Genomic DNA, 15,641 nt, shown 5'->3' with positions numbered 1-15,641 from the left:
TCTATGGGTGTGAGTTTATTTTCTCTGCTGATTAAAGAATTAAAAGGTAGGAAAGTTTTTTTTTTTTTTTTTTTAAGTAAGAGGTAAAGAAATCAGAGAAAACAGATTCCTCTGGAAGGAGGGGCTCCCAGAGCTGGAAAATTCATCGTCCCAGTGGAAGCTGGACTTTTATTTATTTATTTATTTTATTTTATTTTATTTTTTTATATATCTCTAAGCATTTATTCCAGTTTATAAAGTTTGATTTTCAATGAAAATGAATCATCATATCTAATGTCCTTAACACCATGTTCCACAGTGCCCAGCAATGTCCTTTTAGTATGGAATTTAATAATTAGAGCTGCTATTTAAAACATTCATTTTCAATATGCTAGTACAGAAAAAATTTCTAGGACTTTTGCTAGATTATAAAGTTAAAAGTGTAAGACTTTCTCATCCTAGAAAATTCATTGCTTCTGAGTTGGTGCATCACAATATGGCACATTTTCAATAAGAAGATCTTTCCTAGGAACCAATTTCAGGTATTGTGGTCGGTGTGAATACCTCGCACAAAGCAAGTTCGGAGCAGCAGCTCAACATCACAACCTACTTTCATGAGCTTCTAATGCTCTCGTATCATCTTTAAAAACTTGTTGTCTTGTCCTGTGCAGTGATGTGAAGAGTTTTAATAGCTTGTTTGTTTGTTTTTCGAGGTAGGGTCTCACTCTGGTCCAGGCTGACCTGGAATTCACTATGTAGTCTCAGGCAGTCTCGAACTCGCAGAGATCCTCCTACCGCAGCCCCAGTGCTGGGACTAAAGGCGTGCGCCACCACGCCGGGCTTGCGAATTGGTTTTGTCGGGGCCTCGGTTCGCTTTGGCTGGGGCTCTTCTGGGCACCTGCCGGTTATGTGGGCAGGCGGTCCATCTCACGGGGTGGTCGTGTGGCAGGACCGCAGTCAGCACCCCGTTTACGTGCCCGGGATGCCGCGTTGGCAGACACTCCGCGGAGGAAGCCCGGGCACGAAAACACTCCGGGCCTGCTCAGGACCGGGAGCTAGGGAGCACGCGGTGCCTCCCTCCATCCCAGCCGCCCCTCGCGGCCCTCAGCCTCCTCCGCGGAGTCCCGCAACCCCGCCTCGGGCACCCCGGGCGCCGCGCCCACCCCGACCCCAGCCCTGTCACCTTCACCGCCTGCCCCATGGACTTTTATTTTTAAAAACATTTTTTTTATTTATTTGCAAGGGGGAGAGAGAGGGACATACCAGGGCTTCCAGCCACTGAAAACAAACTCCAGACACATTCACTACATTGTGCATCTGGCTTTACGTGGGTGCTAGAGAATTGAACCCAGATCCTTAGGCGTTGCATGCAAGTGCCTTAACCATTGAGCAATCTCTCCATCTCTGTAGCCCAGTTATTTCTTTTCAAGTATTTTTTTTAAGGTAGGGTCTCCCTGTAGCCCAGGAATTCACTGTGTAGTCTCAGGGTGTCCCTTGAACTCATGGTAATCCTTTTACCTCTGCCTCCCAAGTACTGGGATTAAAGGCTTGCGCCACCACGCCCATCGTGGATTTTATTAAATGGGGGTAAAACCTGCCCATCTAGAGTCGATGATTGGTCACCTTAAATGAAAGTGAAGGCTTGTTGGTCCATGATGCATCTAGTGCTGCACAGAGCCCAGAAAGCCCACTGAGTCAGCCCAGCAAGCCAGCCCGCTGGTGGGAAAAAGTCACCCAGGCCAGGAAGAAGGAGGAAGTGGGGTGGCCCCCATCACCTTTTTGAATTAGAATATAACCACCTATCAAAGCCCTTTTCCCCTATCCGCTGGCCTAGCCAAGGAAACTGCCTACCTCCTATAGACCCAGGAGAGAAGTGAGGTGATACTCCTGAATTCCCTAGGTGCTGAACTCCAAGGTACTGGCAAGGGAACTCTCTCTGTGTGTCCTGGGTTCATCTTTGCCACTGCAAACTTCTCAGCCTGCACATGGGCTCTGGTCGCTACTCTCCTCCTAGTCTCTGGAGCAGTCAGCTGTCCCTTATCCATCAATCTACACACTAACTAGTATATGGGCAACATTATTTGGTGATTAACTAAAAGGAACATTGTCAAAGGTATTGTTGACATGATTCTGAATGCTAAGTGTGGTAGTTTGAATGTATGGCCCCGTAGACTCACATGTTTTATTAAAATTGAGCTTGCAGGGCTGGAGGGTTGGCTTAGTGGTTAAGGTGTTTTGCCTGCAAGGCCAAAGGACCCAGGTTCTATTCCCCAGGACCCATGTTAGCCAGATGCACAAGGGGGCACATGCGTCTGGAATTCGTTTGCAGTAGCAGGAGGCCCTGGCACACCCATTCTCTCACTCTTTCTCTCCCTCTTTCTCTGTCAAATAAATAAGTGAATAGAACTTCTTTTTTGTTGTTGTTGTTTATTTATTTATTTAAGAGTGACAGACAGAGAAAGAGGCAGATAGAGACAGACAGAGAATGGGCGCACCAGGGCTTCCAACCACTGCAAATGAACTCCAGACGCGTGCGCCCCCTTGTGCATCTGGCTAATGTGGGTCCTGGGGAATTGAGCCTTGAACCAGGGTCCTTAGGTTTCACAGGCAAGCGCTTAACCACTAAACAATCTCTCCAGCCCGAATTTCTTTTTTTAATTGAGCTTGTAGCTTGAGCCCCTAGCAGGCATTTCCCTGCTATAGGTGTGTGGAGAGGAGTTGGAGAGAGCTGTTTGGACTTGCTGGTCGTTTGGTGAGGTCTCTCCATTCAGATCTTTGAAAATGAGCCCATTTCTTCAGCCACTGATGGTAATCCCCTGGAATCTGGAAGCCTGAAGTAAACCCTTTTCTCCCATAAGCCGTTTCTGGTTGGGTGTTTTTCCCAGCAATGAGAAGTTGACTATAACAGTAGGTCAAGGCCAGCCCAGGAGGAAAATGTGTTAAATCACAAAAAGTTACTTCTTATCAAGGATCATGCTTGACTTGCAGGCTTTGGTGCCTTCCAGGGACTGGGGTAAATTCTAAGGTGACTGTGATCCCCTCATTCCAGCCTGTGTGCGCCCAGAGCTTCCTCCGCCCTTCAAACTGGATCAGTGGGTACAGCTCTGCCAGGCCCCACCAGCCCCGCCTAAATCTCACTCAGCCAGAGGCAACTGACTTCATGGCTCTCCAGCAGAACAGAACTTGCTTCTAGTATGTATACTCGTTTCTGTCTCCCCACTACATGGTACCATGATTTCAGTTCCTCCCCAACCACAGTGCCCAGCTCCATACGGGAAACATAGGAGGACTCTAGAAACATTTGCTGTGCAAAAATGAACAAATAATGGGGGGAAACAAAGAACATGAGTCTATTTTGAAAGCCAACATAACTGGAATGTTCACAGCAGACTAAAGGGAGAAAGTGAAATACTTTGTTTTAACATAGGGAAGAGTTGGATGTTCATTCAGCATTACTGAGCAGTTAAGCCACATGGTAAGAACACGGTAAAACCAGATCTTCTAATTCCTGACCCAGTCCTCTCTCACAGTGCCTTTGTCACCTCTGTCAGATTAACTTTTGCTTGTGATTTGAAGCCTGTGGGAAGTACAACATTGGTTCATTGTTTGAAGGGTTTCACAATGCTCCCTTCCCAAGAACAAACCATGGGGTGCGCCCTGTAACCGCTTTTTACCTCTCCATGAGCTTAAATTGCATTTTGTGTTGCGAACTTCACAACACCCCCCCTTGAAGTCACTAGAAACACCTGCAGATGTTGTGCAAGCAGGTCCAGGGACAGCTGTGAAGAGGAGAGAGCCCGGGTGGCAGAACAGTCCAAATTACTGGGGACCAAAAGCCTGTGTAGAAATAATACTTCAAAAGAGTGTTAATTTAGGCAAAGATCGGTTTGTTTGTTTGTTTACTTGAAGCATCAAACTGCTTCAATTCTTTCTTTTTAATCTGTGTGTGTTCTCATGCTGTACGAGTGAGGGTGTGCATCTGTGGAGGTCATAGGACCACCTCAGGCATCAATCTTGTCTTCCACTATGTTGGAGAGGGGTCTTACTCACTGCCCTGTGCTCCAGGCCAGCTGGCCCGCAGACTTCTGGGGATTGATTCTCCAGACTTGCTTCCCATCTCTCTATATAAGCACTGGGTTTACAGGCATGTGCTACCATGTGAGGCTTTACATAGGTTCTGGGGATCCAAACTCAGGCCCTCACACTTGTATGTCAAATGTTTTTACCCACTGAGCCATCTCCCCAGATCCTGCTTTGATTCTTCCCCCCGCCAGCTTCTATTCTCTACTTGGCTTTGTGTAGGTTTGTGCCATGCGGTTTGGTGACCACTTGTCACTTATGGCTACTGAGCCCTTGAAACCTGAAGTTGAAAGACATAACAAGAAAGCAAAATGTCTCAATACTTTTTAATTTTGATTGCATGTATAACTCAATATTTCATGTGGAGATCAAATTAACTGGAAAGGTAGTTGGATAATCTAAGGCTGATCTTTGCACAGGCTAAGCCTGGGCGCGTGGAAAACTAGGAGCCTTGGGTGGAGCTTCCTGAAGACAGGCAACTCACAGCTTCTCTAAAGATTTCCTGATGAAATAAACCTAAACAAACAACTGGTGATTTGTCTTAGGCCCTGACGCCCCATTGCTTGGACGGCCTGAATCTAAATAAAAGCTGCAAGTACAGTCAGTTCAGGGAGCATTCCCCTGGCCCTCCATTAAATCATATTTTGCCTGTGGTGTGTCTATTTTGAGTTTATCCAAACACTGCCGGAGGGTGGTACAAGTGGTATCCAGAACAGACACAGGGTAACCTCAAGAGGTGCGAAATCTTGGGGAAATACAAAAATAAAATAACAAAATAAAATAAATAATAATAAAATTAAATCAATAAAATAATAAATAAAATAAAATAATAAAACAAAAGAGAGCACCACAGTGAAACGGTAAATAATGGGGATTCCACCTATCCCCAGGAAGTGTGGATGAGTCAGGGTAAAATGGGGCAGGCAGTATCCACAGATCAGAAAGGATGTACTAAGGTGCTTTGGCACTTGTTGAAATCCTCGGGCAGTGGGGTGAGGGGAGAAAATTTCAGAGGATCAGGTCTTGATGCTGCAGACAGTAGTTGAAATTAATTTTTGGTTTCCTGACAATGGCGCAGTGGGTCTAACACTGTGGGCTCTGGTGGAGACAGAGTGTGAGATGGGCTCATGAGAAAGGAGACCTCCAATGTCATCGCTGTCTGTCAGCTCTGTTCTCCACCCAGGTCCTCCTGGTGTGTGCGTGGGGGTGGGGGGGGTAAGGGGGGCTTCTCTTCTTCTCATTAAACAGTTACTATTAGTCAGGACCACCTACCTTGCCTGGACTCAAAGAGATGACCAAGCCCTCTTTCACTATGACACAGCAAATAGCAATCTCTCTCTCTCTTTTCCTTTTGGTTTTTTGAGGTAAGGTTCTGACTCTACTCCAGGCTGACCTGGATCACTATGTAGTCTCAGGGTGGCCTGGAACTCACAGCAATCCTTCTTCTATCTCTGACTCACAAGTGCTGGGATTAAAGGCGTGCACCACCATGCCTGGCTTAATCTCTCTTTTTCTTTCAAACCTGTGTTGGGTAATATTATTTACCTATTTCTATAGCACATGGCTTTTCTGGTGGGATATCATCCACAGGCTGATTCCCACAATATTCTAACCACTCTCCCACCCTCAAGGGAGCAACTAGAAACACTGTGGGAGAGCTATTCTTTCTTTTTAACTTTTTTTAAAATCTAGTTTATTTACGAGAGAGAGAAGAATTGGCACACTAGGGCCTCTAGCCACTGCGACCAACTACAGACACTTGCAACCTCGTGTGCGCATGTGCAGCCTTGTGTGTGTGTGCCATCTTGTGTACCTGGTTCACATGGGGCCTGGGGAGCCAAACCTGGATCCTTAGGCTTTGCAGGCAACCACTAAGCCATCTCTGCAGCCCCAAGAGCTACTCTTAAAGCAAAACATTCTTGTTACAAAAGATAAAAAATTGGCTTTCTTCTAAATTTCTCTGCTTGTTATGAACCTGATAAGTTTTTAAATCTGGATTCTTACTAGGTGCTTCAAAGAGTGGCCCTAGCTTTCAAGGGTAGGACATATAGACTGAATAAAAGAATATAAAGCCTTGACCTAAAATGTGTTTTTTTGTTGTTTATTTTTGTTTATTTATTTGAGAGCAACAGAGAGAGAGAGAGAGAGAGAGAGAATGGGCATGCCAGGGCCTCCAGCCACTGAAATGACAAAAAGAAACATAGACCAATGGAACAGATATGAAGACACAGACCTTAGGTCAAGTAACTAAAGCTGCTTGATCTTTGACAAAGGTGCCAATAATGTAGACTTAGAAAAGTCAGCATCTTCAATAAGTGGTGCTGGACAATTTGGATGACCATATGTAGAAAACTAAAATTAGAACCACTCATTTCATCATACACAAAAATCAAGTCCAGGGCTGGAGAGATGGCTTAGCGGTTAAGCGCTTGCCTGTGAAGCCTAAGGACCCCGGTTCGAGGCTCGGTTCCCCAGGTTCCACGTTAGCCAGATGCACAAGGGGGCGCACGCATCTGGAGTTCGGTTGCAGAGGCTGGAAGCCCTGGCGCCCATTCTCTCTCTCTCCCTCTATCTGTCTTTCTCTCTGAGTCTGTCGTTCTCAAATAAATAAAAATTAAAAAAAAAAAAAATCAAGTCCAGTGCTCGCTTCAGCAGCACATATATACTAAAATTGGAACAATACAGAGAAGATTAGCATGGCCCCTGCGCAAGGATGACACGCAAATTTGTGAAGCGTTCCATATTTTTTTTGAGAAATATGTTGCTGAGATTGAAAAATAAAATGAAAAGGAGAAACAGAAGAAAGCAGCATCATGATGAAATAGATTGGAGCAGCTTTTAAACTCAATCATGAACCAGTTGAGGTGACATGTAGGCCTTCCTTCCCATCCTCTTGCCCATCCCTGAGTGCCCAATAAACATCCCCATTTTTTTATCCTTAAAAAAAAATCAAGTCCAAATGGATTAAAGACTTCAATATAAGACCTGAAACTCTTCAACTACTGGAAGAAAACTAGAAGTCACTCCATGATATAAAACTAGGAAAAGACTTCCTGAACAAAACCCCAGTAGCCCAGGAAATTAGATAAGCACTCAACCAATGGGATCTCATGAAGCTAAAGAGCTTCTGAACAGAAAAACATATCATAAGCAGAGCAAGTAGATTATCCACTGAATGGGAAAAAAATGTCAGCAATACCACTGACAGAGGCCTAATGTCTAAAATCTACAAAGAACTCATAAAAACTAGGGCTGGAGAGATGGCTTAGCAGTCAAGCACTTGCCTGTGAAGCCTAAGGACCCCGGTTTGAGGCTGGATTCCCCAGGACCCACGTTAGCCAGATGCACAAGGGGGCGCACGCATCTGGAATTCGTCTGCAGTGGCTGGAAGCCCTGGCATGCCCATTCTCTCTCTCTCTCTGCCTCTTTCTCTGTCTATTGCTGTCAAATAAATAAATAAAAATAAACCAAAAAAAAAAACACTAAACAATTAAAACACACATTCCAAAAGTGGGGCAGAGAACTGAATAGGAAGAATTACAAATGGCTAACACACACTTAAGAAAATGTTCAACATCTCTAACCATTAGGGACATGTAAGTTAAAACAACTATGAGATCCACCTTACCCCCTAAGGATAGCAAACATTAAAAAATCAAATTAAAACAAATGTTGGTGAGGATGTGGAGAAATAGCAACACTCATTCACTGTTGGTGGGAATGTAAATTGGTATAACCACTATGAAAATCAATATGGAGACTCCTGAAAAGGATGAATATAGAGCTAACAACAGACCCTGTTATTCCTTTACTGGGAATTTACCCTAAAAGCTCCACATCTCAGTTCAGAGATATTTGCTCAACCATGTTTATAGCTGCTCAATTCATAATAGCTAAGAACTGGAAACAACCCAGGTTTCCATCATTGGATGAATGGATAACCAAGATGTGGTATGTCTACATGATGAAATTCTACTCAGCAGTAAAAAAAAAATGACACAATGAAATTTGTAGAAAAATTGTCAAACTTGGAACAGATCATTCTATGTGAACTCACACAATCCCAGAAAGACAATTGTCACATGATCTCACTCATCTGCAGTTCCTAACCTGGATCAGCCTGACATACATATGTGGATCGCATCTCAAAGCTTGGACAATAGGATAGTAGGGTGTGGGGAAAGGAAAAGGATGGGAGGTGTGGGACACAAAACTGAATCTAAATTGAACTGGTACCATAGATTCCTATATCCTGTAAATTAGACTAAAAGGTGGAACCCTTAAGAGGACCTTCGGGTAAGTACCTGAATTGAAGGGCCTTGGAGAGAGTGAGATGAAACCTAACCTTAAATTTCTCCTGTTTCTCTTTCTTCTCAGTCTTTTCCTTTTTTCTTTTCCCTTGGTGCTGGCCTGTAATTCCCTGTACCAGGATGTGGTCTACATCCACAATGAGCTGTTGATCAGAAAGACCTGCTAGATCTCCCAAAACAAACAAGACAGACATCTGTCAGAGCACTTAATTACCTCCCAGAGTTTAATGGTAAGACCTACTGCTGAAGACACCATACGCTGTTTGCACAGACCATGGAGAGACCTGGTTGGACTCTGGAAGAGAGCCAGTCCCCATATAATTAGCCTATCTAGTGCTGGAAGGCACTACACGAGCTCTGGGGTGTGGGGTGGGGAATGGCCAACATCTGTGTGAGCAACTCAAAGTCGAAGTGACTCAGAAGTAAACAACCTGACGTGATGTTCACACAAGTGCAATCGTGACACACAGCCATGGTGGGTAACCATCTGCTTTTGGATTGGCTAACAGATCCATTCAGTGGAAAGCAACCCATATCTGGAACTGGAAAACAAGGCAGAATCATATCCAGATAAGGATTTTGCTTTCCAACGTCAGGTTCCCACTCATCTTGGCATATAAGAAGGTCTACAACCTTTAAATTCTCTCTGAATTACTAATGGTTATCCCATTTAACCTGTGCTGAGTTCACTGTCCATTGGAGATTCTGCTTCTCTTTTTCAGATGGGAGCGGGATCTGAGGAGATAAACCACCCAGTGCACTCCACCCCGGCCCCAGCTGAAACCACAGAGGAACTGGGAAATGAACAAGAGTGCTGCTTTCTTTGTGAACCTGATAGCAGCCCAAGGGTGATGGAGATAGACACTGAGGACACTCAACACCGACCAAAGCAGAGATCCAGAGGCTCCCAAGTGCCCTTCACTGAAGTAGACTTAAAATGTGCCCAACATGGCTCAGGGAATTTTGCGGAAGAGGAGGCAGAAAGATTGTTAGAGCTGCAAGTTGGGACATTTTGCACATAGACATTGCCTCTCCCCCATAACTGACTGCTGCCCCCATTATGCATGACCCACAATTCCCATGGGGTTGACCTGCATCCCCAACTAGGAAGACCTCTTCAGAAAAGGGGCAGGGAGGAGGGAAAGGATGGTACCAACATGTGTTATTTACATACTCAATATGTCCATATACAAAACAAATAAATTTTAAAAAATGTGTGTTAAGACTTCCATTTAAGATGGTGGTGTAGGAACCAAGCCAAAGCAGCCCAGGGGAGAAAAAGCCAAAAAAAACAAAAACAACAACAACAAAAAATCCACAGCAAAATGCACTGGTCTACTAAAAAGTGAGGTGTATAAGAAATTACCAATGGCAGCAGGGAAGTAGGAAAGATCGAGAGCATCTAGAGCTCAAAAGGACAAGCAGGAGTGGCTCCAGCAGCAGCGGCACCAGGTCCATGGGGCCATGGTTGCCAGGCTCGGTTTGAGCCACAGAAAAAAAGCAGGTGAGGGAATTTTCCACTCCCACCAGAGCTTTTCACAAACACAAGAAACGTGAAGGGAGAATTGCAGCCAACAATGGAGGAGCAGATTATGAGGTAGAGGATCAGTAGACCAGCAGGAAAACTAGAGTCACCATCCACAGCCTCCCCTCCCCCATCGCCAGTGCATGAGCCGGCAAGCACCGAGACCTGGGGAAGGGAGCTCACAGCACCCAGCACCGGCGACCAGAGCAGCGATCCAGCGACCCAGCCAGCCTACTTGAACCCACAGTGCACCAAAGAGGGACCCAAGCAGGAGCACAGCATAACTGAGACCAAAATCATCCGAAAAGGTAACTAGGATTACAGCAGGTCAGGACCTACCGAATAGGCCTGAACTGGAAGTGCTAATTGCAACTTCCATATTAGGATAAATTATAGGTTAAATCTGATGGTCAGATTTGCCATTCTTTTATTTTAATCTTATTTTATTTTTCTCAATTTTTTGTTAACATTTTCCATGATTATAAAAAATATCCCATGGTAATACCCTCCCTTCCCCCACCTTTTCCCCTTTGAAATTCCATTCTCCATCATATCCCCCCCATCTCAATAAGTCTCTCTTTTATTTTGATGTCGTGATCTTTCCCTCCTCTTATGATGGTCTTGTGTAGGTAGTGTCAGGCACTATGAGGTCATGTATATCAAGGCCATGTTGTGTCTGGAAGGAGGATTTGCCATTCTTAAATAAGCTATATTTTGGGCTTGTTATTTGTTGTTTCTTGACTTATATTGGCTTTGTTTCCTCTTCTGTTGTACATGAGGGAAGGGTCTCACTTGGTCACAAGATGACTTGGAACCCTCAACAGACCAGAAATTTTAACCTCCTTGTTGTCAGAATAGAGGACTCAGATGCAAGTCTGGGTACCTATAGCCACCTAATATTCGATAAAAATGCCAAAAACACTCATTGGGGAAAAAGAGAGCCTCTTCAGCAAATGGTGCTGGGAAAACTGAATATGTATCTGTAGAAGGATGGAAATAGATTCGTCTCTCTCTCCATGCGCAAGAATCAAGTCCAAATGGATTCAAGACCTTAACATCAGACCTGAACCTCTGAAACTGCTAGAGGAAAAAGTAGGGGAAACCCTTCAAAATATTGGTCTTGGCAAAGACTTTCTGAATATAACCCCAATTGCTCAGGCAATAAAATCACAGATTAACCGCTGGGACCTCATGAAATTACAAAGATTTTGTGTGGCAAAGGACACTGTGAATAAAGCAAAGAGGCAACCTACAGAATGGGAAAAAATCTTTGTCAGCTATACATATGATAGAGGAATAATATCTAGGATATGCAAAGAACTCAAAAAATTAAATAATAAGAAACCAAACAATCCAATTAAAAAAATGGGCTATGGAACTAAATAGAGAGTTCTCAAAAGAAGAAATACAGATGGCATAAAACCATCTAAAAATGTTTTACATCCCTAGTCATCAAGGAAATGCAGATTAAAACTACATTGAGATTCCATCTCTCTCCTGTCAGATTGGCTACCATCATGAAAACAAATGAATATAAATGCTGGCAAGGATGTGGAAAAAGAGGAACCCTTCTACAGTGTTGGTGGGAATGCAATCGGGACCAGCCATTGTGAAAATTGGTGTGGAGGTTCCTAAGACAGCTAAAAATAGATCTACCATATGACCCAGATATAGCACTCCTAGGCATTATCCTAACGACTCATCTCATTACCTTAGAGATACTTGCTCAATCATGTTTATTGCTGCTCAATTCACAATAGCTGGGAAATGGAACCAGCCTAGATGTCCCTCAACTGATGAGTGGATAATGAAGATATGGCACATTTATACAATGGAATTCTACTCAGCAGTAAAGAAAAATGAAGTTATGGAATTTGTAGGAAAATGGAAGAATCTGGAAAAGATTATATTAAGTGGGGTAACCCATGTCCAGAAATCCAAACGTCACATGTTCTCTCTCATATGTGGATTCTGGCTACAGATGACTGGGCTTCTGTGTGAGAAGGAAAAAACTCAGTAGCAAAGGCCAGTAAACTAGAAAAGAGATATAAAGGGAAGAGAAAAGAAGGGAAGGGGTACTTAATAGGATGGTATTATATATGTAAGTAGAAGAATAGATTAATGGGGGTGGAAAGGCCCAAAGTGAGGTCAGGGGAAGAGATTGAGTAAAGGAAACTCTAAGAGGATGTAAGTAAATCATATGGAAACCTACTTTTTTGGATAATGGAACACTTAGGAGCCATAGATTGTTGCTAGAAAATTTTCAGTGCCACGGATGGGATACCGTCCAGTGAGTTGTTGGCCCAGGAGGTCCCTGATGCCCCCAAAGCATTATAAGTCATTGTCGAGGCCCTTGGTTTCCCATCAGGAATAGATGGTAAGACGCTGTTGCTGAAGACTCCACATACTTGGGCAGCAAGGCCATTGAGAAACCCTGCTGGAACTGAGCTGATAACCTCCTTCATGTAGACCAGCTGACAGAAAGCTGGAAGAAGCCATTCTGCATGCAGTTCAATGGGAGAAAGAGAAATCACCAGTGAAGATACTGAGCAGTGGATACTGCAAGCCTTATATTTGGCCAGCCAGGCCAAATGAGTCAATGGGTACAATAGTGGCATGTCTGTCATGGTGGAAGCCAACTGCCCTCTAATTGGACTGGAGGCCCGCTCCATGGGAGGGAATACATCCCTGATACTGAAAACTTAAAACAGGGGTAGTCATGAATCCTAGGGGTGTCACGTCTGCTGCTGTCTGGCTAAATGTAGATACTATGCTTATCAAACTGCCCAGTAAGCACTTCTCTTAATGTTCACACCCTTATATTAATGCTACTCTCACTTTTGGTAGAGAATCTTCTCTTTTCAGATGGCAGTGACCTTGGGATGACTCAGAAGGCATCATGGTGCTGGAAAGAAGTGACAGGAGTGCTTAGTATTGAAATATCTCTATCACACCTTCCAAGGCTCAGGGTCTATTGCAGAAGAGGTGGTGGAAAGAATGTAAGAGCCAAAGGAAGGGTAGGACTCCTTACAACGTGCTCCCCCCAGACACAAAATGGCCTGGATATCCATGACCTCACAGTGCCTGACAGTACCTACACAAGACCATCATAATTGGAGGAAAAGATGATGACATCTAAATAAAAAAGAGATTGATTGAGAGGAGGAGGGTATATGATGGAGAATGGAGTTTCAAAGGAGAAAGTCGGGGGAGGGAGAACATTCCCATGAGATATTTTTTATAATCATGGAAGTTGTTAATAAAAAAAATGAAAAAAAGATACTTCAAAAAAGAAAAAACAAACAAATAAATGTGTGTAGTGTTATGAGTGTCATTACTATACAACATGAGGTAGGCAAAAATACCACTAATCTGAGTACAACTAATGAAATCAAATATAACATACGTTGGGGACCAAATTCAAGCCACTTGGCTCCAGGCTACTTTAAATTGTGATTGGAGACATAAATCCATATGTATGGCCTCATATCTTTAATGTAAATGTAACTATACATGGGACAAAATTAATAAACATGTTCAAGGGCCCTTGCTTAATTATATCACTATAAATATTAATTGATCACATGACCAAATTAGTCAAACAGTGCTTGTGTTACAAAACAATATTAAAAGGATATCTTGACACCAGGATTTCACCAACAATTTGTCTTGGTTTAATCCATCTTCCTGGTTTTCAAATACTTGGCCTTCTACTTTGGTGGCCATTGGATTAATTATCTGTACTTTGTTCTTTGTACAGTGGGAAAGATCAACCTAAAAAATAATTACACACCAGCAACAACAGCATGTCTGGTTCCTTAAGCCACTTTTAAAAGAAAAAGAAACAGGGAGGGAGATGTGGAGATCAAATTAATTGGTAAGATAATTGGATAATATAAGTATAATCTTTGCACAGGCTAAACCTGGGGACATAGAAAACTATGAGCCTTGGGGAAGCTTCTTGAAGAAGCTCACAGCTTCTCCCAAGATTTTCTGATGAAATAAAACTAAATAAACACCTACTGATCTTATCTGATCTGACGCAAACTCATGATCTGTCTTATGCTGTGACTCCCCATAGCTTTTGAATACCTGAATGTAAATAAAAGCAGCATGTATAGTCAGTTCAGGGAGCACTAGACTAGACCCTGGCCCTCCATTTAAATCATATTTTGCTTGGTATGTGTTCATTTTGTCCAAACTCCACTGGAAGGTGTTGCAATAATTTCAGGCGAGGCACAGTGATATATGTCTGTAATCCCATGAGGCCGGAGAAACAGGAGTTCAAAGCCAGCCTTAGATACCCAGTATATTCAAGATCAGCCTGTGATTTATGAGATAAGAATAACAAATACATATACAAATAAGAATAACAAATACATATACAAATAAATACATAAAAACCAAAAAGTGATATTTTATTGTAATAAACATATTAAACTATTAACATTAATTTCACCTGTTTTTTAAATTTTATTTTGTGATGCTACTAGGAATTGTACATTTCACATGGGGCTTGCATTGTATTTCTTTTTAAAATTTAAAATTTTTTAAAAATTTATTTGAGAGAGCTGGAGAGAACAAGGTAGACAGAGAGAGAATGAATATAGCATACCAGAGCCTCCTACCAGTGCAAATGAATTCCAAATGTTTGCACTACTTTGTGCATCTGGCTTTACATAGGCATTGGGGAATTGAACCTGGAACATCAGCTTTACAGGCAAGTGCCTTTGACCACTGAGCCATCTCTCCTGCCCTCTCATTATATTTCCATTAGCTAGTTACAGCCAGGGACTGCTCACACATAATAGACTATTGAAGCAAAAAGTATCAAAACTGAGTCACTAACAGTGAGGAGAGAATTTATTATAAGGAAAAACGATGATAGTTTATTTCAGATGTAGAAGAAAAGAAAATACATTCTTCTCATCTTAGGTTTATAGCTGAGGCATCTATAGAAAGAAAAGACAGACTAAAAGGAGAAAAGCATACAAATTTATTTAATACTGATAAAGAAATTTGGTATGTCTCTGAGCTCAATGGAGCCATTCTTGGCTCTTGGTTGGGTTTTAACCCAGGAGTCAGAATGCTGGATGCTCATAGTCACACAAAACTTCCATTGAGTCAGTGACCTCCAGGTCCTTGTCTTATGAATTTGAAGAATGAAATCCACAGCCTGCAGAAAATGAAGTTTAGAAAGAGTTAATTTTAGGGCTGGAGAGATGGCTTAGTGTTCAAGGCACTTGCCTATAGAGCTTCAGGACCCAAGTTCTACTCTCCAGATCCCACATTAGCCACACGCACAAAGGAGAGGAAAGTGCAAGGTCGCACATGCCCACTAGGTTACACAAGCATCTGGAGTTCAATTGCAGTGGCTGAGGCCCTGGTGTACCAACTCCCTCTCTCTGTCTCTCTCTCTCTCTCTAAAAGAAAAATAAATTTAAAAAAACTTAAAAAGGAAGATTTTATTATAAAGTTTAAGAGGAGGAAAGATGGAAGCCCCTGTAAATCAGTAGGTGGTTCCCTGGAAATGAAAAACTGCATGGTGACTCTGGGGGTCTTTTATGGGAATTTGCTGGAGGGCAGCTAAACTGGTCAGTCCAGTTCCCATGCCAGGTGCCTTGCAGTCTTATGCACACCTTCATGTGAGGTACCTAGGGGTGGGGGCCTCCTTTAGGGAAGCACAGAGAAGGAAAATCTCATGCCAGTGGCCAGGATCCTTTAATCTCATTCACATCCTCATGTCA

At 43.0% G+C, this 15,641-nt stretch overlaps 1 non-coding gene and 1 pseudogene across 1 annotated transcript; one reads left to right on the top strand and one right to left on the bottom strand.

Annotated features, from left to right (window-relative positions):
* Positions 1 to 214: 214 nt before the first annotated feature.
* Positions 215 to 15,641, bottom strand: part of LOC123456069 — a 41,629-nt pseudogene continuing 26,202 nt past the window's right edge.
* LOC123456203 lies at positions 6,699 to 6,807 on the top strand. Its single transcript, XR_006634404.1, has one exon. It is a non-coding gene; the product is annotated as a U6 spliceosomal RNA (small nuclear RNA).

Source organism: Jaculus jaculus, chromosome 19 (assembly GCF_020740685.1).
Source record: "Jaculus jaculus isolate mJacJac1 chromosome 19, mJacJac1.mat.Y.cur, whole genome shotgun sequence".
Taxonomy (NCBI): domain Eukaryota; kingdom Metazoa; phylum Chordata; class Mammalia; order Rodentia; family Dipodidae; genus Jaculus; species Jaculus jaculus.
The sequence above is the reverse complement of the archived record's forward strand: the minus strand, read 5'-3'. Positions and strand labels throughout refer to the sequence as shown.